This window comes from Mesocricetus auratus, unplaced genomic scaffold (assembly GCF_017639785.1).
Source record: "Mesocricetus auratus isolate SY011 unplaced genomic scaffold, BCM_Maur_2.0 Super-Scaffold_2245, whole genome shotgun sequence".
NCBI lineage: Eukaryota > Metazoa > Chordata > Mammalia > Rodentia > Cricetidae > Mesocricetus > Mesocricetus auratus.
Genome location: NW_024429180.1, coordinates 1,804,824 through 1,831,755, shown reverse-complemented (window position 1 = coordinate 1,831,755; position 26,932 = coordinate 1,804,824). Strand labels below are relative to the sequence as shown.

Genomic DNA, 26,932 nt, shown 5'->3' with positions numbered 1-26,932 from the left:
GTTTAAAACTCTTGTCTTTGGCTAGAAGAGTCAAATAAAATCATTTCATTTGAACATGTATGTCATCATTTCTCTCATTAGCATTTCTGATTTATTTGCCTCAGACATTATATGCAGATTTTGGTTGTTCCTCATTGATAGCTGAAGGTGAAAATGCTTTTTATTCTTTTGTATCAGGGCTTTCAGTGATCCTTGCTGTGCTCTGTGTCTTTGACAAGAGAAGTTGCTGAGTTAAGATTTGAAATTCTGGAAATTAGTGTAGAAAGGTCATCTTGAGAAATATCCCATGTTTTCAAGTTGCTATGTTAATTTTAACACTATTTTATGGTAACCCTCTTTTCTGTTAAAATTGATTTTTGTCGATGTATTTATATCTAACCCCTAAGCCTAGAAATCAGTAGGAAAGGTTTCCAAGTGAAAGCAGTAAGCTGAAGATTTCAGTGGATTAAATGAAGTAACATTAATTATCACTTTTCCATGTGGCTGGTGATTCTTCCTGGCCAGCCCTACATTCATTCTAAAATTAAGCTTTAAGTGCACGCTGTCTAAAACTGGCAAAGAAGCAGAAATAATGAGACGACACTGGGCCTTTGTTTTTGAGTGGACTTTATCTAAGAATATTATTAGTTCCAGAGGCACGGGCTGGAGACAGTGTTTGGCATGCTGGTGTGTCGGGGAGAGGGTGCGCTTTTCTGGGCGTCTGTCTGTCCAGCATTCCTGTGGTGCGACCGGACAGTCTGCGTGTCCTCAGCTTCCCCCTCAGCTCCTTACGCACTAGTTGGTTGTCTGTAGATGTTAAGAGAAAGATGAACACATTATAGTTTAAAAGAATGTGTTGCATTTCTTAACTACAATATTTTATTTATAAGGAATTGTTTGACTGATGACAGCTCTTACATATGTCGTTGCTTGACAAGAATGCCATAGTTTAGAGAAAATATGTTGAGTGTGAAAGCAGGATTGCTTACATCCATGCAATCATTACGTGAATGATAATGCATTGCGTTAGTGAAGCATAGATGGGCTCAGTGTTTGGAATTAACTGACAACGACATGATGTTTAGAAGGCTCAGTTGGTTTCAGGGCTGCTGAAATACAAACTTAAAATTAGTTTAAAAATAATTGCTGAAGCTGGGTGGTTGATCCCCTAGGGATCCATTATAGTATAAAGTCTAGTTTTGATTATGTCTGAAGTTTTTCATTTAAGAAGATTTATAAAAGGAACCACAGTGTGTTTCCATGTCTTCTGTTGTGGGCTGCCAGACTGGCATAGGAAATATGAAATTCAGCAGTAACTCATTTTGGTCTTGGGGATGTTAACACTCCCTTCTATTTTAGTCATTGTTTTTGATATGATTGATATTGTTAAAGATGTTAAGTGTCACTTACCTTCATCCTTTATGTGTTCAGGAACAGAGAAAGAGTACAGTGTTTTGTCATTTTTTTTAATTGCTAATGAACAGAAACCAAATGAACTCACACAGGATATACTGTGTGCCTTAGGTCTTTCAGCTTGAGGTGTGTCATTACTGACTGAACATTATTGTCATGGAGGAGATACACAAAGGGAAATTGTCCTGTATGACATCAGCTCTTAGAATCAACACCCCCCATCTCGGTTGTTCAAAACACTTTATGCAGCTGGGCATAGCGGTACATGCTTGGAATTGTAGCACTCAGAAGGCTGAAGCGGGCAGAGTTCAAGGCTAGCCTGGGCTATATACATATGTAGTGATACAGCGTCTTCAAGGCCTAAGCAAGCAACAACAAATAGCAATGACAAACCCCAGAGTTTAATTTAAAGCAGTAAACACTGAATGCCAGTATCCTATTAAAACCTGTGTGGTTTGCACCCCATGTCAGTCAACTGCTTCTGCTGAGAGACTTTCCCATGCTGTGTTGCTAATATGTGTGCTAGGATTAGAACCAAGAGAATTACCATCATCTCCAGGGCCAGATAGCTGCCACAAACAAAAATACTGGATTTTGAGTCATTTGTGTTTTAAATATAATAGAATAAAGTTTTTGAGAAATGTAGTCCTTATTTTTTCATATTACCATATTCGTAATCCTTTGGTCTCATAGAATAACCATTAACACTTGAGTCAGCTGACAAAAACTGATATAATAGAATTAGTGGCAGCTTCCATTGATGGCAGATGAGACAAAGACAGAGACAGAGAGAGTATATTTTCCAGGAACCAAACAGGTGAAATGACTTGAGTTCGCCTAGAAAAGGTTAAGAATGTATGTGGAATGCTTCAGTGGGTAACAAAATTGCAAAGAGACTATTATTTCATTTACTTAAGCTTCATCCTGGTGGAAAAGTATAGAGAGCAGGAAAACAGCATGCATTGGTGCTGGTCCCTGAGAGGGACCCACCATGCTGTGTCTCAGGTCTGTCAGACCTGTGCAGCTTCCCGGATATGCCAGGTGCTTTCGGCAAGAGTGAATGCAGTGAGAGGACCACGTCAGTGAGAGACCACGTGTGGGACACACCAAGTAACATACTTTCAGCACTCACAGGGCGGCAGAAGTATAGGCCTTGCCCACAAGCCTTGAGTTTGGCTGGTACATACTTCCCAGTGAAGCTAAGCCCCCCACCCCCCACCCCAAACTTTCTCTTCTGGTTGTATATCCAGGGTTCACTTGCTTTCCTGGGCTGAAGTGCTATAGTGATGGGTGATATCCTCCTGTATATATGTTTCTCTTATTGGTTGATGAATAAAACACTGTTTGGCCAATAGAGGCAGAAAGACAGGAGGGACTATGAGATGAGGGGAATTTGGGGAAAGGTAGGCAGAGAGAAACCACGAAGAGACACCATGTAGCCACCAAAGAAGAAACAGGTCCAGGCATTCATTGGTAAGTCAAGACCATGGGGAAATACATAGATTTATAGAAATGGGTTAATAATTAAGACAGAGCTAGCCAATAAGAAGCCCTAGCCATCGGCCAGCAGTTTTACAATTAATATAAGTCTTTGTTGCTTATTCGGGGCTGAGGTGGCAGTGGGACCCAGCTGGAAGAAACTCCAGCAACAGTGAGGCTTGAAAAAACCTGCGCTGTTCTGGACAGTTTCTTGTCAATCGAGTGCTGCATTCTTGGTACATGTTGTGGGAAAATTTTTTGGCAAGACAGTTCTCTCTGTCTTGCCAAAATTCAGGGATTTTCCCTGTCCTGGGAGGTGGCACTAGTTATCATGCAGTGCTGACACTATACACAGCAGTGATAAGAGACAGGACCTGAGCTTTTGTGAGTTCTTTTGCAGTATTGAAGCTAATAGTGCATTAGAGATAGATACCATCATGTGTGCTGTGGAGAAAACCACAGTGGGATGTGTTGGCCCCAGTGTGCCCTAGGTCCCTTGGGGGTCTTTGTGGTCCTGCTGGATCCTAGAGTGAAAACATTGGTAGAAGTTTCCGTCTCATCCCCTTCAGGATTGGGCAGCAGTGTCTACAGATCTCTTATTACAACAGATCCAATGCAGAAGTCAAATAAAAGAATCCAGGTGTCCTCTATTAAGCCAGATGTTAAAAAGATCTGCAAAAATGTAAAACATTTTCACTTTTACTAATGAGTTTCTCTTAAAATGTTATTTTAACTTGTTAGCATTAAGCTGGCCATGTGTGTATGTATATATGTATGCACTTATTGGGTTTCTCTGTGTAGCCTTGGCTTTCCTGGAACTCAATCTGTAGACCAGACTGGTGTTGAACTCAAAGAGTTCCACCCACCTTTACCTCCTGAGTGCTGGATTAAAGGAGTACGCCATCACTACTCGGCTGCGCTATTCTTTTTAAATAAATACAATTTTAATGCTTAACAATTTTAATTAAGTAAATATTGATGCCACTTGCAGTAGCCAGAACTTGCCAACATTGTCACTTTAGAAGTGATCCTGAGCTCCCATGGTCTGCCAAGTACTGTGCCGACTTACTGAGTGACCACTGTAGGCCAGGTGCTGAAGCCATCCCCTCCCAGAGAGGGCTGCTGCTGAGCTGAGGTCTGAGGGCGGCGTTGGCAGAGGGTATAAGCATCTCTACCGTTCTTTTTTAGCCTACACCCACTTTATTTTGGGGGGCCTCATTATCGTTACTCATCTCACAGTTCTTGTTGCCAACTCCTGCACTCACTGGCCATTCGTAACTCCTTAGCGTGAAATAAAATTGATTATATATGTCCTTCAAAATGATACAGACTTTTGGAGAATTAATCTCTCTGCTATTCCCATCAAACCAATCAACGGCTTATTCGAAAGAGTTTGGTAATGCATTGTGATCTATATTTTCTATTAAATCATTTTTGTCTGAAAAAAAATCACATTATTCTTTTACATATGACTTTTAATATGAGAGTGTTGCCTGCTGTTCCTATTTGTTAATTGTTAAGTTTGCCTTATGAGCCTTTATACCTTTCAGTTTGAATTTAGCTCTTATTTCTTATTACATTTACTTACTGTGTGTACAGAAGTGTGTAGGTGGTCATAGGACAACTTGTGGGAGAACAAGGGTTCTTTCCTTCCAACTTGTGTGGGTCTCAATGGTTGAACTCAGATCGTCATGCTTGGTGGCTAGTGTCTTTACCTACTGAGCCATCTCATAGGTTCCAAGGAACCCCTATTTGTTAGTGTACAAATACTCTTTATTTTAGAAATTATCACTCCTGTTGTCCTCGCTGCTTACCATAACTTTTAAAGGCAATGGTGAATTAAAAAGTGACTTGTAGGCAAAGACAAAAAGGCAATAATTAGGTTATACAAAACAAGAGCAAGGTTGACTGTACCCATGCTGCAGCTGGATAAGCCTTTCCCCCTTCAGACTTGTAACTTCTCTGAGTGCTTTGTTGCAGGCACCTGCCCAAGCACTCAGTGCGCACAAACTAGTGTGCTTCCCGTAACAGCCCAGTGGGTGGGTAGGAGAGTTTCTCTTTGCAGGTGAAGGAGAAGTTGCTCAAGGTCATGCACTTGTTACACGTATCTGTGGTTGCCAGACGGAGAACTCGGAAGAAGCATGTGCTGCCCTGCCCAGAACAAAGCCAACTGTCCCCAGCTCTCGTTTGTTCTTCTCTACTGCCCTAACTCTGTACACTCTGACTCTCTCGGTCTGGTGACGTCCCTAGTCATGCTCCACGGGCCTGTCTGTAAGAGTCACATGGTCTTCTACGTGGCTGGAAGAGGGAGGAAGAGCAGAAGAGAGGATGACAGAGGACTGAGGAGACCCGGTGGCGCGGTTTTGCAGTTTATGTGGCACCGACAATGTCAGCAACCAAGACTGCACGTGTTGGGAGAAAGTGGCTCCTTAGACAGCCAGAACCGTTAGCAGCTTCACGATGGCCGTTCTAGCACCCAGTGGAGGTCAGAAAGAGCAACAAGGGATGGAGAGCCAGACGCAGATCCTGGACGTCACCGGACAAGAAGTGAGATGTGAACGGTGGAAAAGCTGCCGAGAGCAGCCGGAAAACAAACGGTGACACAGAAACGTGTATGCAGTAGAGGCAGGTGATGTCTCTGTCACCTCAGGAGGTGACTAAAGGAGGTACACAGTCCCTTCATGGCAAGGGAGAGTCACCGTTCTGAGGGTGCCCTTGGCCTTTGGTCTCTGCTGTGCCTCTTGGAACCCAGGGACTTGGGGTTGCTAAGCAAGGGCTCTCCCATTGACCTGAACTGCCAATCCCACATGCTTCTGAGTGAGGGGGTCAGGTGATACTCAGGGTCTGCTGGGAGAAGGGCTAGGGCTCCTAGTGCACTGATGACTCTCTTTATTAGAGAACTATCAAACAGGGTATGCAAAGCGGTTCATGTATGTCTTAAAAACCTGTACAGGGCGTTGGTGGCACACGCCTTTAATCCCAGCACTTGGGAGGCAGAGGCAGGCGGATCTCTGTGAGTTCGAGGCCAGCCTGGTCTACAGAGAGAGTTCCAGGACAGCCTCCAAGACAATACAGAGAAACCCTGCCTCAAAAAAGCAAACAAAACAACAACAACAACAACAAAAAAACCCTGTACAGGTAACCTACGGTGTCATTATCTCTGTCTTGTAGGCGGTGAAATAATGAAATGATTATAGAGGTAGACCAGCTTTTTGGAGTTTTACAGTGTGTGTGTGTGTGTGTGTGTGTGTGTGTGTGGGCACATGTGTCATGGCATACATGTGGAGGACAGAGCACAGCTCGTGGGAGTTGGTTTTCTCCCGCCACATGGGTTCTGGGGCTCAAACTGAGATTATCATCCTTGGTAGCAAGCACCTCTCCTCACTGAGCTGTTTTGGTGGCCTTATTAAATAATTACTTTGCCATTTGTTACTAGATCAGCAAGTCCGATACCAAAAAAAGAGGAAAATAGTCAAGTTTTCAGTATTTTCTTGTACAATGTCTGTAATAATTACATTTTTGAAGCCTTCAGAGTCTTGTGCTTTTTAGGTCAACAGCAAAAGGAGGATTTACTAGTATTATAAATATCTGCTTGTATCCATTCTTAAAAATTGCACATGCCCTCCTCACGGGAGCCCTTACCTGTGAGGAGGAGTGGACTGGGGTGGGCTGGGGTAGGGGAGGCAAGGGAGGGGAGACGAGGGGTAGGGGGGAGAACTGTGGTTGGAATGTAAAATGGAATTTAAAAGTATAAATAAATTTAAAAAACACATGCTAATCACACCTTTCATTAAAAACTTTATCACTTATATCATTTATAAAATTGTCAACACTAGCCCACGCTTTTAATTCCAGTACTTGGGAGCCCGAAGCAGGCAGCTCTCTGTGATTTCAAGGCCAACCCGGTCTATAGGTTGAGTTCCAGGACAACCAGGGCTACCCAGAGAAACCTTGTCTCTAACCTCCCTCCGCCAACCCCAAGAAAACAAAGGGACAAAACCATAACCAACCAACTAACGGACCAACCCAACCTCCCCCCAACCCCCCCCAAATCAACACTAGGGTGGTGGCAGGAGCTGGGAGGCAGGATATTTGTTTAGTGTGTACCAGCCCTGGACTCCACCCACAGCTGTGCGGAGAAAGGAAAGGTTTTTTGTTTTGTTTTTTTTTAACCAGATGCCTGCTTATCTCAGCTTTGAGTAATTGCGGATTTGTTTATGGTAGCTAGGTTACCATCTCACATTCTGTGCCCCAGTCAATGAGCCCCTGCTCAATTAGGTCACATATTCATTTGTTTTGATGCTTAAATTGTGAGTTTATAATACTTAACAGTTGTTTTGAAGGACACATTTCTAAACCTCTCAGAATCTTGCTATGTTCTTGGGGGGAGTTTAGATCAGTCAGTTCATAGTTTACAACCTGAGTTAGGGGGTAACCCGCTTAGCTGCTGGGTCTCTCCACCTCCATACAACCAGGTACCTGTCTTCATACTTAAGAAACAAACATGGTTAGGGAGGGGAAAATGCTACTTCCTTTCCAACAAGTTTCCCAATCTGTAAAAATATTCAGTTGTTTAAAAAACATTTATGTGCGTGTGGTGCCTGCTTATCTATGTGTGCAGCCCCCACAGAAGCCACAAGGATGCCCTGGAGCCGAAGTCTCAGACCTTTGTGAGTTTCCTGATGTGGGTGCTGGGAACCCAGCCCTGGTTCTGTGCTAGAGCAGGAAGTGCCCTTGACCGCTGAGCCATCTCTCCAGCTCCATGTTTCATGGGTCTTAACTGAAGCCGACCACACGCACAGCAGTGTTGTGCACAGTGTTTCAGCCACTGCAATGTGAAAATTTCACGTTTGTCGCTGGTCCCCGAGAGTGGCAGCCGTGTTGCTGTGTCACTGTTTTGCAGCCCGTTTTAATTGACGTCGAGTCACGCACACGGGCTCAGTAAAAAGGTTGCAGGCGACTAGCGAGCATTTTCCCTTTAATGTGCTCATTAGCGGTGGCAAGCCCAGGTTTCAGCACATGTCGGTGATTTACATTCCACGGCGCAGGGGCTGCTCTGTTCTTTGGTAGTTAGTGTCTAAGCCCGCTGAATATATATTAGGAACGAACAGAGTAGCGGGAGCCGAGAGCCAAGTACCCCTCCAGGCCCTGCAGTGTGTGCTGAAGCCTGCAGTGGGTCTCTGATTACCAACGCAGGAAGCAGGATGAAGGGAAGCTGCCAAGGCTCGACTCCGACTCCAGTCTCCTCTCCTCGGCTACCTCTCCATTTTGTCTTCTCCAAGCGCTTTGTCATGCCAGACTTTCTGCAAAGCAAGAATACTGTCTACTACACACGGAACAGGAACCTGCCCAGAATCCCTCTGCTTCCTCCTACTTCCAACCTATCCAGCCCCAGCCTCGAATCTCATAGGTTTTGGACGACTGCTTGGGGTCATTGTGGGAATTACTATGGGACTCATCCCACGATTGCCGATGGCTGTTGGACTGCTTGCATTGGTCATCAAAGGAGAAGTGGTTTCTAAGACTGTGGTCTGTGTTGTCAGACACAGGGGCAGCTAGCTCACCAATGTCACTGCCGTGGTGTCTTAAACACTCAGTATTTTATAATGGAGTATCTCTGAGACACAGGTTTTCATTTCAGGTCCCTTTGTATGTATGTATGCATTCATCATGCTTTGTCTATGTATTTGTGTGCTTATTTTTGTAGTGCTAGCCCCAACATCCCATTTAAGAAGTTTGTTTCATGGACTCTATAGGCACTTCAGTGATTAAGAGCACTTATTGCTCTGGCAGAGGGCCTGGGTTTGGCTCCTGGTGCCCATACAGGGCAGCTCACTGCTGCCTTCAATTCTAGTTCCAGGGGTTCTGACAGCCTCTTCTGGCTCCCGCAGGAGCCAGCATGCATACAGTGTACATAGAGATAAGTAGACCCACACACATAAAATGAAGATAAATGTAAACAAAAAATTATTTAGAACTCGTGGTCAGAATCTAAAGTCGATGAATTCATAACGTAATGTTGAAGAGTGTCCATAGTCAAGTCAGATTATTGGTGACAAGCTATCTGACTTGGCCCTTGGATCGTTTTTATGAAGGCATGCCAAGTAAGCTCATTAGTCTTTGTTAGTTTTTGTTGGGTATAGTTTTGAGAGTGGAACAATGTGTTCTGCAAAATTTCTGTATGTAAAAAGATAAAAATGCAGATCTTGAGCATATTAGTTAATTAATGTTTTGCTCATGTGACCTTTATAAAAGTGTGGTAGTAAATCTGACTTCGAGATAACCACTTGAAACTATCCATTTTGGATGCTTGCCAGATGAAAGCCACATGAATTAAGTTCTGGAAAATCACTTTCAAAGTTGTGGAATTTCAGAAACTTTGAATATTTAACTGTCCAAACTGTCATCTGTGTATGTTCTGTGTCCACACTGAGTTAAAATAATGGCAAGTTTCTCAGTCAGTTCAGAACTAAAAGAGACATCTGCTTTTAATTGGTGTTTTATTTTCTTCCAAGTCAGTAAAAATCTGGTAAGACATGAATTATCAAATTCTGCAGTGCTAAGCAACCTGTCAGCTGTCAGTAAGCGCTTCTCCCAGCAGCTGTACAGATGGGAAACGTTAGGGCGCTGACTCATCTAACAGAGTTCTGATTACAGGTTTGGAGGGCTAAAGGTGAACGAGCCGTTGACACTCCGCAGTGCCAGGGTAGCATTCATCTGTCGGTTCTAGACTGTGAGTTCCTGGAAGGTCTCTTACAGACGAGCGTTTAGCTGGGATGAAGGAGCCTTTTCTGCAGGACTTGGGTCACATGAGGCAGCGTGGCATCTTCTGAAGTTGATTGCTTGTATAGTAAATGTGATAGTTAATTCTTTGTGGCAAAAGTTTGAGCCTCCTGAAAGAGAGCTTCTAGATGTGTCCCTTATACACATGGTCTTCCTATGTTGAGGAGAGGCAGTCTGACTCCTGGAATGGGAAGGTTGACATGGCCCCTGCTGGAAAAGAAAATGAGTTTTGCTGTTTTTATCATTTACATGCATCAAATGTCAGGATAAAGGACTCGGTTCCCTTGAGACTCCAGGCATTTTTTAGAACCTAGAAAGACTGGAAATGTTGCTGTCATATGGATTACATTCTAGTTTTCTAGTTATCAAAACTAGAACATGAGAAAAAAAGTCTCTCTAAAAGCCTTTGAAAATTCACCTGGAAAAGAGACATAATAACTCTAATTGTTTTTCTTTTTCATGTTGAATGATGTTATGTGTTTGGGGTAGGGTCTTGTTTTAAAGGTGATTCAGTCTTGTATCAACATTTTTGAGTTTAGTCTTTTAGTATTAATGAATTTCAGTTAAATTCAGTTTTTTTCCCTTTTGGTCTATGTATGAATACCTGATGCATGTGTCATGTAATAATACATTTTTCCATTATTGGGTTATATAATTGGGTTACAGAAATCTGTGCTAGCTGGGTGGTGGTGGTGCACACCTCTAATTCCAGCACCAGGGAATCAGAGGCAGGCGGATCTCTGAGTTTGAGGCCAGCCTAATCTACAAAGTGAGTTCCAGGACAGCCAGGGCTACACAGAGATAAGCGTCTCCAAACAAACAAAATCTGTGCCATGTGTTTACATGTAGGGGTATGGGTTTTATTTCAGCTTGTAAAGCATAAAAAAGGTGGGTGCTTGGCATTATTATATGCATGACTGATACCTGGCACATCAAATGTAAGGGCCAAGTTGAGTTGATTTTACAGTAAGGAAAACAAGTGAAATACAGTAAATTTAGATCTTTTAGTTAAACCATACAAAAGACTTCTAGTCATTTCAATACTTGATAGTCAAGGCTCATTGCCCCTGTACATTTTTCAAATGATTCTTCTCAATGCATAAGGATTTAATTTACTCCCTGCCAACAAGCCCCAAGGGGATTTTTAGTAATTGTGAAAGTGGACTATGGACCTTTTGGACTTACTGCTGATGCTGTAAGCACCAAATTTGTCAGGAGGTAGGTTCTCATGGCAATTCCTGAGGCCAGTGCTGGTGTGGGTAGTTTTGTTTGGGATCCAGAGTAGCTGTTTTCTCTAAGACATTTTTTTTCCTTTGAACTATATTTGAATGCTTCTTTACTAAAAATAATTTACATACAAGGCAGCCATATTTCTTTGATTTTAAACTTGTTTTTATATGAGTGATCTCTACCTAGAATTTTATATAAAATTAGTGGTTTAGTATTTGTACCTTATGAACCCCATTACACTAGTTACTACTACTGTTGATAGGTTTGGTCTTATAAGTAAATCCAGTTTAAATGCTTATGAATACTATTAGCTGAAATACGTGTTCTCCAAAGTCAAGGTGTTCACAGTGACTTTCATACCTGCCTTCCACAGTGCTGTGTTCTCACTTGAGAAGTAGCTAGCACCTGCGTTTCTCTGCAAGGAGATTTAAACCAACTGTTAAAAGTATTTGAATTCCCATGCCAGCGGCCATTCTGACTGAATTTGTGGTCTTGCAGAGCAGTGAGGGCCTGCTGTGCTGCGTTGCTAATCATTCCTGTTGTTTCAACTCAGTTTAGTCAGGAATGCTTGGCTTCCTACCTTTATTTGTTCTTTCTTTGCCTTTTGTTTTTTTGCATTTAATTCCCATTGATAATTACCATGCTTTCTTTATTTCGTGATCTTCACATTGTGATAATCTACTGGATCAGGGATTACTGCCTGACCTGAGACAGTGTGGTGGTTTGAATGAAAATGCCCCACCCATAGGCTCATAGGAAGTGGCATTATTAGAAGGTGTGGCCTTGTTGGAGTAGATATGGCCTTGTTGGAGGAAGTGTGTCACTGAGGGTGGGCTTTGAAGTTTCAGAAGCCAAAGCCAGGCCCAGTGTTTCTCTCTCTTCCTACTGCCTGCTGATCCAGATGTAGAATTCTCAGCTACTTCTCTAGCACCAAGACTGCCTGTGTGTCATATGAGTCTAACCATGATTATAATGCACTAAATCTCTGAACATGTAAGCCACCTCCAATTAAATATTTTCCTTTATAAGAGTTGCCATGGTCTTTGTGTCTCTTTACAGCAACAGAAACCCCAAGATAGGCATCTGTAGAAGGGGCTTGCCAATGGTTGTGTGTGTGTGTATGTGTGTGTGTGTGTAGTAAGGATTGGGGTAGGGTAGATTTAGAGTGGACAGCAGCAGTGGAGAAGGTTGAATGGAGATAGGTGGTGGTGGTGGTGAAGAAGATGGGTCAGATGGGTCAATGGTGATGGACAAGGTTAGAGATGGGTTAGTGGTGATGGACAAGGTTAGAGATGGGTTAGTGGTGATGGAGAAGGTTAGAGATGGGTCAGTGGTGGTGGAAATGGTTAGAGATAGGTCAGTGGTGATGGAAAAGGTTGGAGATAGGTGTTGATGGAGAAGGTTGGAGATGGGTTAGTGGTAATGGAAAAAGTTGGAGATGAGGCAACAGTGGTGATGAGTGCTGATATGGGTGTGCAGGAAAAAACACCTATGCACTTTAAAATTAAAGTAGAGCTTAGAATTTTTTCTTCAAGGGCACTTACTTGTGGGTTTCACATTTACATTCTTTCTGTAACTATCACTTGTGATGGCTTTGGGGATAGAAAGAACATTCAGTTACTAATCTTCAGCTTAAAGTTTTAGAAACGCAACACTTAAAGTACAGCAGCTGTCTTATCATAGGACCAGTGTTGGTTCACTGCACTGCATTTGATGGTGTTGTCTGGCAGCAGCCACAACAGTCGGTATTTAGGACTCTAAGAAGACAAGGATAGCTCAGCTTGAGGAGAAAGTTCTGGAAACGGAACAGTCAACTCTCAGTACACGTTGGCACTCATGTTTATGGTCTTCTTTTTCTTTTCTTTCGGAAAGGAGCTCACTCTGTAGTCCTGGCTGGCCTGGAACATACTGTGCAGACCAGGCTGACTTTGTATTTGATGGGGCTGAAATTCAGGCAGGTGCCACAATTGCTGCTCTTAACCGTGACACTTTCTTTTATGTGAGGATGGAAGTTGCTATAAAGAGTCTCTCGACCTGGACAAGTGAGAGCTCTCAGTCATGACGCTGGAAGACTACTAGGTCAGGGTGATGTCTAAAGGGTGGCAAAACAGTTGAAAAGTACTTTCCTGAGATTAATATTTACCCTTACTTGTAAATAGACTATGAGGCTCACTTGAGTAGATATGAAACCTACTTGTTTCTTCATTATTCACAGGACTCAATTTTAATGAAGGGAGAAGACTGCTTTCTAAGATCATGTTTAAGCAGAAGGTTAGCATAGCAGAGGTGTGTGTGTATGACACACACACACACACACACACACACACACACACAGAGAGAGAGACAGAGAGAGAGAGAAAGGGAGAGAGATAGGGAATGCCACAGTGTGTGTGTGTGGCCATCAGAAGACAACTCTATGGAGTTATTTTCTCCTTTCACCTTTAAGTGGGTTCAGGGATCAAATATAGGTCATTGGGCTTATGTTCTTTTATGAGCTGAGCCATCTATCTAGGCTCTGGTTGTTGAAAAAGAAAAATCCCAGGTGATCTTAACATACTAAATTAGGACAATATTTAATTTTTTTTTTTTCGAGACAGGGTTTCTCTGTGGCTTTGGAGGCTGTCCTGGAACTCACTTTGTAGACCAGCCTGGCCTTGAACTCACAGAGATCCGCCTGCCTCTGCCTCCCGAGTGCTGGGATTAAAGGCGTGCGCCACCAATGCCCGGCTGACAATATTTAATATTAATTGGAGGGAGGATTTCTTAGAAGTAGGTGTTTGTGGGGACACCAGACCTTGAGCAGAAACCCACTTCCCCTTCCGCCTGGGAGCAGGCATCTATGTAATGTTTACTGAAAACAATTCAGTGCTTTAAAGCTTGATAGGGCTCAGATAAGGGCTGGCTCACTGAAATACCATGCCTTTCACACCTCCTACTGCTAGATGCCTCTTCCTGCCCCCTGTGGTGTCTCCCCGATTCTGGGGCTGGAGATTAAACCACCAGCCAGGAGGGTGAGAAGTGGAAAGAATGGTATGTAAATGGATGGCAAAAGTCCTTAAAAAAGGGAAGCTCTTTTTTCTTGGGGAGATTTCTCCAGAGATTTCGCCAGAGACTTCTCCTGAGAGCTCTCCTAAGCGGACTGGGGTCTCCTCCTAAGCTGACTTGGGAAGCATAAAGTTTTCTTAAAGCAACCGACCGGTCTCTGTGTCATCTATCCCGACCACCTCGCTACATTCTTGGATGCAGGCCGCACAGCAGGTGCGACAGGTGTTGAGGGAATTTGTTTCTGGAAGAGAACCATCTTTGTCTCTCTGTGCAGTTGGAAGATGGTGAGTTCATGCAGACAGCTTGGGTTGAGCTTGGGTTGAGTTAGCTAACAAAATTTTTATTCACTTTTGCTTTATTCTTCATGCTATTGCTTATTGTTCATAGGACTTCCTAACTCCAGTACCACACTGAAGCTTTATGTTCATTTATTGTTTGTACATTGTCTTCTTGCAGGTTTGTGGACTGAATGAGAGCAATGATGCAATTGTGTTCTCTCTCTCTCTCTCTCTCTCTCTCTCTCCTTCCTTCTTTCCTTCTTTCCTTCCTTCCTTCCTTCCTCCCTCCCTCTCTCTCCCTTCCTCCCTCCTTCCTTCTATTTTTTTTTTGTGTGTGTTATCTAATCACTAGGATTATCATGACCCTACATGAATAAGTACTTGGCTGTGGTTGGTTGATGAGTGGTTGAGTGAATGGTGACTTTAATTACGTAGATATTGAAGAAGTCTAAAGTTGAATCTGGTTATTGTGGCACTGGTTGGAGAGAGGAGGTCCTTATAAGTGTGTACTTGTTATATGTTGCTTCTTCCTCATCCCCTGGATAACCTTTTTCATGTCACAGGAACACTCTTTGTTTACGTACTTAAGTCATGTGTTTGTGTTCCTATGGTTTTTTTTTTTTATTTATAAATCCTTTCTGTTTCCACCCCCCTAAAAATTCACCTCTTTTCTCAAGTATTCCTTGTTTATCTGTTGGACTAGTCTGGCATTTAACTTCTAGTGTTCTGACTACCCTTTATCCTGAGATTTTATTGGATAGTATGCACATTGTTCTATTAGTTTATAAATTCTTTGGGCAAAATCCATTTCTGTGCAAACTGCAAAGTGTCCGTAAGGCAAAAGGGCACTGACCTGGTGGGACTCTGGGGTGAGAGGTATGTCCAAGGCTGGGAAAGGCACACAGTGGGGGACACCTGATGTTTGCTTGTGCTTCCCGGGGGTCAGTTTGTGGTCTTTAGCTTCTTGCATAATCGCTTGCCTCTCTATGAGAGTTGCCAAACAGGTCAAATGGTGTGACAAGTTTGCAAAGTCAGAGATAAAAACACTGATTCATGACTGCGTTTTGGTTCCCATCATTTTTTGTCAGGCCAGTCGACCATGGCAGCTATTCGATCCCACAGATTGTCCTTTAATTGCTGGGCTAAGGGGGGGACGATCACTGTCGCTGCTCTTCTAGCCCCCTTTCATCTGAAGACAGAGTGTCAGAGGTTCCCTTTAAGTGAGCCACCACTATGATCCCAGAGTGAACTTTCCATACAGATTAGAATCTGATGAATTAAATACTGTCTGTGTAAAATGGTGTTTAGGGCAAAACCAGCCTCAGAGCACCAGTCCCGTGTAAATAGTGCTAATTCAAAGCTGACCGTGATGGCACACCTTCCTACCCAACTCCCACCCCCACCCCCCCAAACTTGGGAGGAAAATGCAGGAGGATCAGTAGTTCAAGGCCATCCTCAGCTACACGACAATTCTGAAGCCATAGAGATCCCACTGCAACAGCAGTTGCTAAACTAATATTGACCCACCTAGCAGATGATCTATCTCAGCCGGAATCTCTCTTCTGTGCCTCTGTATTATTTTGGCTTCAGTGCATCTTTGTCACCGAACAGAATAAAGAATGAAAGTAGCAGATAGTGGATTCTAGCAGTGTGAGGAATTACCGTGCTGTTGCCTAGGGCCATTAGTTACAAACCAGAATCTCTCCTAGTTTAGCATTCCACTCAACATCCCAAACAAGCCTTGTCCCCAGGCTGTGCTTACTACATACAGCTCAGCAGTTGGGAGCAAGCAGAACATCCCAACCAGGGCTGGAAAGCAAAAGCACCTCCACACCACGTGACTTCCCTTTCCATCCAGCAGTGGCAATGAAAACTCGAAAGCAGTGAGTTAATTAAGCAAGGCGTATGGAGCAAAAGAGATGTGGAGCAAATTCTTAAAGAAATTTAGAAATGTTTTCAAAGGAAACAGAAAACATAAGCAGCTCAGAGGCTAGCATGGACTACTTTGAAAGTCATAGAATGAGATTTGATCTCTGAAGTCTGTCCCCCATGTCCTGGCCTCTCTGCCATCAGCTCCTTGTATTAATTAATGTGAGGAACACCCATGGCCATGTTCTCTTATGCTAACCACAGTGCTGTCAGATCCTGATTCTTGTAAATTTATTTACCTAAATTCATAGATTTAAGTTCTATTCTGAAGTCAAACTAGAAAAAATAATTTTATTACCAAACAACAACAGTAATTTCTGTGTTCCAGAGGCAGTAAAAAGTCAAGGATATCTGGGAAAAAAAAAGCACCTCATTTTAAATACTGAAACTGTAGAACAGTGCCTGTCTTCTAAGAGGTATGAAAGGAAGAAATGCCAACTTCAAACTCAGTAATTCCTAGAACCAGTCTGCCTGAGAAGGGACTTAGCATTGCATATGGACGTTAAGTGTGAAACCTTTCACTTCTGTTTCAACATCTTAAACAAAGCTGTTAACATTTCTTATTATACATTAAATTAAGGCTTTATCACTACTACACTATAGAATGAAAGTAAACGCAATTTCTTTAAAAATGCCAGGCAGATAAATGATACAGTGAACAATTTCATCTAAGGTGAGGTAGGGTGATTATCACTTGTGGTGGTTTGAATAGGTACAGCCCCCCCCCCCATAGACTCATGTGTTTGAATGCTTGTCCCATAGAGGGTGGCACTGTTAGGAGGTGTGGCCTTGTTGGAGGAAGTGTGTCACTGTGGGCTTTAAGTACTCATATGCTCAAGCTGCACCCAGTGTGGTACACAGTTTACTTCCTGTTGCCTCTAGACCAAGATGTAGAACCCTCAGCTCCATCTGCAGCACCCTGTCTGTCTGTGTGCTGCTGTGTCCTGCCATGACGAGAATGGACTAAACCTCTGAAACGATAGGCCAGGCACAATTCAATGTTTTTCTCTATAAGAGTTGCCATGGTCATGGTATGTCTTCACAGCAATAGAAACCTTGACTCAGACACCAATATTTATGGATATATTGTCTATAGAGCTCAAATATCACACCAGAATCCTTTTCAAACAGGGAGGCTAAAATTCACCTCACAGCTTGATGTTTTCCTTACTCCAACTTTCTTTATATTTTTGGTGAACCCAGGCTTCCCTGGGTATTGTCTCTATTGTTTCTCTTAGATTCTTGCTGCACAAGCAGTTTCCCATGATAGAGTAGTCTGTAACATGTAGTCTTCCCATCAGCTGTCTGGGTCCTGTCGCCACTTAGCCCCCAAATAACACGAGACACTATATTAATTATGAAGCTGTTGGCTGTTTGCTATGGCTTCTTAATGGCTAGCTCTGACTTAATTATTAACCCATAATTACTAATATATATTTTTATAAGGACTTATCTTTTTGAGGACAGCATCTTTTTTTTCTCTTCCTTTTTTTAAATTTAAGTTAGAAACAAGCTTGTTTCACATGTCAATCCCAGCTCCCTCTTCCTGCCCTACCCACCAGGCCCTCCAGTCTCCCACCCAATCTCCACTCTGTTCCCCAGGGAGGGTGAGGCCCTCCATGGAGGATCTCCAGAGTCTGTTATTTCATCCAGGGAAGCACCTAGGCCCTCCCTCAAGAGTACCAGCTGAGAGAGCATCCCTCATTGTGGGATGGGCACTCAAAGTCCATTTGTATGCCAGGGAGATAAATACTACCCAAGGCCTCATAGATTACCTAGGCCTCCTCACTGACACCCACATTCAGGGGATTTGGGTCAGTCCCATGCTTTTCACAGAGCCACCAGTAATGTGATAAAACACTTCAGTTACATCCTGAAGCCTTAGGAGCACCCATGAATCTTTCAACTGGAAATGTTACTGTGGCCATATTTTCCATAGAGAAAAGAGGTTTACAGCCCAGTCTGGTTTATGCTAAGTCGTTGCATTTCATTATCCTGATGTGCAAACTGTAGGCTGGTGAAGTTTAACCACAGAGCCTTTCTTTTTTCTGCACTTGAAGAATGTGCTGATTACAGGGAAATGAAGATACAGATGCAGATAGGTACACGAGATGTGGAGTAATTACAAATCTAACTGTGAACATGGTAATTTGAATTAAAAATAATACATTTCTCCATAAATTTAAACCCAAAGGTAAAAAATATCTAGAAATTTAGTTTGTTCATTGCTTTTTTAAAAAATTAAAATAGAAAGTACCGAGAGTCCCTTATTTAAACATCTTTCTTAGAACTTAAAAACATTTAATAAAGGAAACATAATCATTTCCTGACTTACTATTAGCTGGAAGATAGAACTGGAGCCTACCTCATTACTAAGTGGAGTGTTTTCTGCTGCTGTACACCCTCCCCATCCGTATGTGAAGAACACGGATTATATCTAACCGTGCTTCTTAACATGTGCTGGGCCAGGAAGCCTGACTTCTGCCGGTGGCTGAAGTTGGGAAAGCGAAAGCCACTACGATTCTCTCCGTTTAACTAAACACCGCACAGCTATCATCTGGAAGTAATATTCCTACTTGATCACATCGTGCCAAGCAGACACTTGATACAGAATATACACTAGGCTAAATGAAATCCAGACCCCACCATTATTGAGAGAGAAAGACCCAGCGTCCTTTTCTTGCACTGTTAGCATATAGCACTGTGTAAATGAAACGCAGTTGGTAAGGATGCCACGCGGATCCAATGGAACCTGTAGTTAGGGAGCGTCCCAAACGATTTCAGGAGCTCTTAGCTTTTGTTTTGATTTAGAATTTTAAAATAGAACCTTAGCCTGCTGCAGGAATGGGGTTTCATTCTTATCATTGCTGGGAGAGCCAATTGGGGTTCATCTTCAGTCATTATAGTCACGTTTGTCACCTCCAGGAACCTAGAACCACTCTGTATTGGAGCGGCACAGTCTTCCACCTTCCTCACAGGACTGACTGTTCGATCACAAGCAGTGCCCTAGAAATTTTCTGCTTGCTTAAGTGTTTGACTTATCTTTTATTTGCAGTGATTATTTGAGAAAGGACACAGAGTTCTGGCTGAAAACCTTTACCAAGTAGATTTCAACAAGCCTGCCTTGAGCTAGGTATTAGAGCCTTTTCTCTCTTGCACAACAGCTCTTTGGATTCCAGATAGCAACATACCTAAAATTCCTTCCTGTATGAATCGGAATTATTCATTTGCTTCTCAGTTAAACAACAACAACAACAACAACAACCAAACAGAAACAAAACCCACCTTACAGTATGATTGGTGGCTTGGAGAGGCTAGAAGAGAGTCAGCCTGATCTTCAATGTGACTCTAGATGATCCAGGACTACAAACCAAAAACTCTAAACCAACTCAGACCATCTCCCCAAAGTCTGACTAACACGGCAGAGAAGTACCAGGAGTAGCCTTACCAGAAACAGAAACTGTTTACATTCCATAACAAATCTCTGCAGGTTTCATTTACCACACTCTGAGTGCAGCAACGTACTGTGACCAGACTTAATGACACGCGGCTCCTAGCACTCAGCATACAGCGTGGTACAGTTTGCTGCATGAGAATAAAGCGGAAGCAGTGTAAGGGAGAGGCGGGAAGGATGGCTGGTTCACCACTGTTTGGAGCCCATTCCCAGCTTGCAGCACGGGTGGTAGTGCACCATTTCTTATCAGTTCAGAGAATGAATGCAGTGACAGCAGCTCATGTCAGAGTCCAGATCTCATGTAATGAGTGGAAGCTTTGACTAAAAGCTTGTGTTGTAGATGTGTTTGTGTGTGGTGTATATATGTGTCTGTGTAGTTTATGCATATGTGTGTATGTGTGGTTTCTGTGTATGTAAGAGAGATGTATCTGTGTGTGTATGTGTGTGCATGTGTGCACACATGTGGTATGGGTAGCGTATACGTGTGTGGTGTGTGTGTGCGTGCACGTGCATACATGTGGTATGTGTAAGTGAATATGTGCGTGTGCACACATGTGGTATGTGTGTGTGCCTGTATGCATCCATGTGGTATGTATAGTGTATACATGTGTATGCGTGTGCATACATGTGGTATATGTAGTGTTTATGTGTGTGTGCATGCATGCATGCATGCATGCATATGGTATGTGTAGTGTATACTGTGTGGTGTGTGTGGCGTGTATGTGTATGTGTGTGTGTGTGTGTGCACACATGTGGTATGTGTGTGTAGGCCAGGAGTTGATTCTAATGTCTTCCTCAGTTGCTCTCTACCTTATTATTATTTTTTGGATGCAGTGAACATTGTTGTTAGTATATGAGAGAGCAGGGGTCACTAAACTCCTCCTGTCTTTCTGGGAGCCTGGGATGGAAACTGAGGAGAAATACTTTGTGGTCTGGGGACTGGATTGTTGCTGGCCTTCTCTCTTCCTCTCAGGCTCTTTCTGGGGTAGGTCATCAGGGCGGCTTCTTGCTTGGAGGCCATGGAGGCATGACGTCCACCGCTGCATTGCTGTAGCCCACAGTATTGTGTACCAGGAGCTTGACAAAAGAGTTGTTGTTGGCCATCTTGAGTGAGTTGTCATACTTCTCACGGTTAATGCCCATCACAAATATAAGGACATTAGCAGAAGGGGCAGGGATGGTGGCTCCTTCAGTTCCATCCTTCAAGTGAGCTCTGGCCTTCTCCATGGTTGTGATTCTAGAGCACATGCATCCCCAGGATCACCCCCTTAATGTTGTCTGGGTCTCAATTTTGGAAGAGAGAGATGGTGATAAGTTTCCTATTTTTAACCTTGACTGCCGTGGACCTTGCTATGGGTGTAACAGCACTGGAACATTTAGACCTTGCAGTTGAGGTCAGTGAAATCAAAGGCACAATTGATAGCAGCAATCTACTTTGCAGAATTGAAAGCAGCCGTGGTGATCAGGTGCCTAATACGGCCAAGTCATTTCATTCCAGCCTTTACCATTGTGCCTAAGGACAAGGCTAACATTGCAAAAGAAGAAAATGCAGATGTCTCTGAAATGGGGAGGAGTATCACCCCATATATATTTGTTTGTTTGATTTCTGGGGCAGGATTTCTCTGTGTAGCCAGCCCTGGCTGTTCGAGATCTCACTATGTAGACCAGGCTGGCCTTGAAGTCATAGAGATCTGCCTGCCTCTCCCTCCTGAGTGCTGGGATTAGAGGTGTGTACTAGCACACCCAGCAGACACCATAATTTTAAAAAATTTATCCTATTAGGAATTTTTCTACATGAGAACACTGTATTTATGTCATTCCACCACCTCTCTTCTACCTCCTTTCATTTCCTGTCCCCCACAACTCCCTCTCAATCTCAGGACTTCTTTTCCATAATTAGTATTGTTTTACACCCCGACCCCCACCAACTGGGTCCTTTTAGTGTTGCCTACATGTAAGTGAACTGAAGGCTGTCCACTCAGGCCTCAGCAACCTGTCAGGGGTTCATGTCTAAAGAAAGGTGACTCTCGCTTCCTCAGCTTCCAGGAACGGCCTGTAGCTCCTCGTTGGCGGATATGGCCTTGTCATTTTCCCTCCTTCCGTGTCGGCATGTTGACTGGTGTGGTCTTGTGTAGGTGTTGTACAGCCAACTGTGTGACTGGGAATTTGTGAATGCAGCACCTTTGTGACATCCAGGAGACACTATCTCATAAGAGTCGTCCTGGTATCCTGGCTCTTACAATCCCCCCTCCCCTTCTGTGCTGTTCACTGAACTTTGTGTACAGAAGTTGTGTTATAGATGTCCCTCTTGGGGCTGGGGACCCCATTGCCACTTATGTATGCTCTCTAACGGTCATGGTTTCTTTGATGAGGTGTGATAGTTATACTTATCTAGAAAGCACACAGAAGAGGCTTCCTGATTGGCCTGGGCATGCAAAGGCCAGCCCACCTCATTATATTTATTTATTTATTTATTTATTTATTTATTTATTTATTTATTGGGAAAGGTCAACCCACCCCATCCACCCATGTCAGTGAACTTGGAGCTCATCGATTCAGCTAGACTGGCTGGCCTCCCGTCTTTATCATCCCAGTGCTGGTTACAGCCATGGTCACTGCCGTGGCCAGCTTTTACATGAGATCTTTTTACTGGAGATCTGAATGCAGGTCTTAACAGTTGTGTGATGGGGGGGGAGGGGAGGGCACGGGAGGAAGGGAGGGAATGGGAGAGGGACCTGGAACTGACTTGTGAAGCAACCTTGATTCTTATCTAAATTTAAACTGGAAAATAAAATTAAAAAGAAAAAAAAAAAAAAAAAAAACAGTTGTGTGATGAGTACTATACCAACTGAGCCATCTGTCCAGTCTCTTCAATGTTCTTTGTGACAGAATGTTAGGGGGTTTATATTGACACTTCCTATTTGGCTTACCTTCATATGTGATATTAATTTCTTTCTCTATTGACTTCTGAGCTCTTCCTCCTTCCCTCCCTCCCTCCCTCCCTCCCTCCCTCCCTCCCTCCTTCTTTCTTTCCTTTTCAAAACAGACAATATCATTGAAACCTAGAATCTGTGTCCTTTGGGTAGTTTAGCAGTTTTCCCATTGTCCTTTGTCTCTTGTGTGACCCCGGTTGATGTGTCTCTAAGCAGCAGTTAGATCCTAAAGTGTATGCATTTGAAAACAATATGTATTCATTGATGAGCAATTTGCTAACTTGAAATATTTCTTTCAATGAAAATGTTTATCATCTAAAATTTATATAAGTGGTCATCCCTACTGTGTGTGTGCACCAGTGAGAGACTGGAAGAGGAGGGTACCAGGTATCCTGGTCTGTCAGTTTCTCCCATATACCTTTAGACAGCATCTCTCAATTAACCTGGACTTGTTGGTTTGATTAGATGAGTTAGCGACCCCAGGGACCTGCCTGTCTTTCCCTCCCATAACACTGGTATTATAGGTGCTGGCGTAAATATACCTGGTGTTTTACCTACATGCTGGGGATTTGAACTCAGATCCTCATGTTTACACAGCAAGAACTCTTACCCACTGAACCATCTCCCTCTGTCCTCATTTCTAACACAAAGCCTGCTGTAAGTTAAGGCTCGTTATTTTCCTAACATAACCCTCAAACTTCACCTCTTTTCTCCATTCTCTTGTCAAAACTTTACCAGAACCATAAAAATCATAGAATTTAGAAAATAAGTAGAATAATGAAGCAGCAATTTTGGATTTTTCATGATTTTTTTTTCTGTGAATCACCATTAATTTTCAATGATAATGAAAATCCCCACTTCTATGACCACTAAAAGACATTTATATGCATTCACTTACCATTCATATCAGACTTAAAAGGACCTTAGAAAGTATGTTTTTAGAAGTAGATCTCATATTCATCATGGATAACAGAGTTAACAGTACCACATCTAAAGTTTCTAGTGGATGAAATTTGGTTTCAAGGTAAAAAAATCATATCATTCACTCCAGTCAGAGACTTGAGGCTTTGATACAACTTATTCAATCACTATTCAGCCATCTCCCAACACCCTCCTTCTTGTCTGTCTCTCTGTCTGTCTGTCTGCCTATTATTTTGGGGTAAGGGAGTCAGGAGTCTGGAATGATATTTTCTTTATATGTGAATTCTGACCTAGAGAGTACTTTTGAAACACATTGGTAAAAAGAAAGTTGCTTCCCTCAAACCTTTGTCTAAGAACTCACTTGGTGTACTTACTTAGTGGATATTTCTCTTCTGTGTTCTGCGGGATAAAGAATAGTCACTAAATACTTGATGTGAGCATTTTGGGGGATAATTTCACATTTTGGAGGAAGTCATTTTCTTTAAATTAGAATGCATGTGGAAAGCCTGGTTAATCAGTGGTCCAGGTTGCCGGGCTGCTGTTAATCACAAGTCTTGCTCTGTAATCATAGCGTATTTTGGATACTCTCATTTGTATTATCTCTTAAACTCTTTGTGTGGGCACTCTGATTACTTGATTGCATCTGCTGGGCACAGTGGTTTTTAAAGCAGCATTGATGACAAAGTCATGCAGCTTTGCAGGTAAAATGAGAATCTGAAAAGACTATTGTTGGTTGAAGTATGATTGTTGCCTATTGCCTTTGCGTCATGTCCCGTGAGTTGCAGCTTGGGATACAGAAGTGCATATATTACTGCCCTGTTGCCTGTGACTTCCTCATCCTGGTGGAGACACAGGTTCCTGGCAGGTAAGAGGTCACCTGCCTTCTTACACTGAGCAGATTCACGTTTCATCTGTTTCCATTCAAAGAAGACTGTTAAAACCAGATAAAAACATGGATGGAATTGCATTTCATGAAAATCCAGCATGGCCTGAGAGAGTTCTTATATGGGACTCTGCAGTTCCTAACATCAGTGGTTGTGGGTGCTGAGTTTCAGTATCACTGGCACTCACAGACCTGCCTTACCATCCCTGTTCTCTTTCTCTCTCAGCTTGCGGATAGTGGACCTCTCAGTTTTGTGTTTCACGCAATTATCAATGTGGTTCAGGCCAGGTTATACCTATATGTGACATCTTTGATATTAGAAGTGGAAGGAATTTGAGCCCCCAGCACAAACAGAAGGTCCCCCTGGCCTTCTCCCACCTTTTCCTGTGAAGACTCAGAGGTTATAAAACCTCAGAGGATTTACTTGGCTTTTCTTGACTAGGTCAGAAGATCTTGACATGAGAAATGCTGGAGACCGAGGGGCACGGGCAGGCTTCCTTACGTCTCTCCCAGTTAGAGTTACAACACATTGTGCGCCGGCCCTGCCCAGCCTTTTTTCAAGCTGACCAAGCTCCACCAGACCTTCAAAAGCCTCTGTAAAAACCCTCCAAGTTTTTTCTTTTTTTACATACTGAGGAAAGAGTGCTTCAGTGATAAAATTCCCACAGATTAAGGGTCCTGTATTCAATCCCCGGCTTTCAAATTCACAAGCAACATCTTCAAACAAAAACACTCAAGCCTAGCTGTTTCTTTGGCTTGCATTTCCTTATGAAGGTAGCATTGTGTGTCATATGCAACAAAGGTTGCATAATCTATATGCTTTTCTGTAGTTGATTTGTCTTTTATAGTTGATGTAAGCTTTCGAAGAAGAAGGAGAGGATCCCCTCCATTCATCATTTTATCTACTCCAACCCTACTGGCAAGGCAGAAGTATTTGCTTACCTACCCCCCAATTGACTCAAATTGAATTTTCTTTTCTTCTATCTGCTTTTGGGTAGGAGGAAAAATATTTACTCATCTTGAGTTTAAAGACTTTGGTTTTCCAATATATTCTCTCGGAATAATATTAATTGTACTTTTTTTTTTGAGATAAAGACTCACTGTGTAGTCTAGGCTGGTATTGAATTTGCCCTCTTCCCTCTTCAACTTCCCAAATGCTGGCTTAACAGGTGTGTGCCATCATAACCCGACTTCAGTGGTAGTTTTTTAATTTTCTCTTCTATCTGATACTTAGAGCAATTTGTATCCCAGCTTGGGCCTGTGTTTCCACCCTGCACATGAGTGCAAGTCAAGATGTTGTCTAATCTCTCAGACAGGTGTCTTACTCATAACCCTTCCATTAATGACCTCCTATACTTCCATTTTCTGTTCTGGGTGGTTTTAATTTTCCTCAGCCTTTGGGGAAGGGCAGTCCAAGCTGCACACTGCTGTAGTTACTCTGGTGATGTATCTGCTTTGCCCTGCCTTGGGTTTAACTTCCTTCCTTCCTTCCATCTTTCCTTCCTTCCTTCCTTCCTTCCTTCCTTCCTTCCTTCCTTCCTTCCTTCCTTCCTTCCTTGCTTTCTGTCTTCTTTTTTTTTTTCAGGACAGGGTTTCTCTATGTAACAGCCCTTGCTATACTGGATCTCACTTTGTAGACCATGCCAGCCTTGAACTCACAGAGATCCACCTGCCTCTGAGTGTACCACCACATTTGGCTAGCTTCATTTACTGATCCCATGACCTTATCCTTTATTTCAGCAAACTCTTGTCCTCCTTTTCTGGTCTTGCTCTGCTGACACTAAGCACCTAGTCCTTTGTGATGTTTCTAGTCACACTTTTCCCCCATTAGTATCTTTTTTTTTTTTTTTACAGTGATATAAACACAGGCAGGTAGATCCATTTTCAGGTAAAAATTAGATTTTTTTTAATTTTGTGTACCATGTGTATGGCTAGTGCCCAGGGAAGTCAGAAGAGGGCCTTAGATCCCTTGGGATTGAGGTTACGTGAGTCTGTGAGCTACCACTGGACGCTGGGAACCAAATTCAGGTCCTCCACCAGAGCAGCAAGAGTTCTTAACTGCTGAGCTGACTCTTCAGTCCCCAGGCTTGATCTTAATTAAAGCCATAATTGTATCAGTTAAATTCCCACATCTTGGTTGCATCTTTTGCAGATACAAGATGTAAACATTACTGGTTTCCTCTGAGTTACAGATATCTGTTAATGTTCCCTTCAGTTTGCTGGTGTTTGTGTGATCACCACATTTAACTCAAAGTTGGGCAACAACTAGTATTTAATAAACGTGGGTGTTTGTGTTCTCTTGTGCTTTGTGGAAGACAGTGATGATATGGAGATTTACAGGGCAATTTAAGGGTGAGTGTACTGCTTATTTAGTGAGAGCACGTTATAGGTGTCATGGAAGTTACTTTTTCAAAGGGTATTGTTCACATCAAGCTAGTATTCTCTACTGTTTTATTCTCGGTGGCCTAGCATTGTTTAATTTATCTTCACTCTTTTGTGTTGTAATACTATAATCTGCATGCTGATATATTGCCTCATATCCTTATTTTAACATCGGCTATGAAAGTAGTAATTCAATATACAGTTTTATAATAGTGCATACCTG

The 26,932-nt window shown here is 42.8% G+C and overlaps 1 protein-coding gene across 5 annotated transcripts in view; it reads left to right on the top strand.

Moving 5' to 3' along the window:
- Positions 1-26,932, top strand: part of Pcca (propionyl-CoA carboxylase subunit alpha) — a 301,425-nt gene that overhangs the window by 63,553 nt on the left and 210,940 nt on the right. The gene's annotated exons all lie outside the window — the stretch shown is intronic.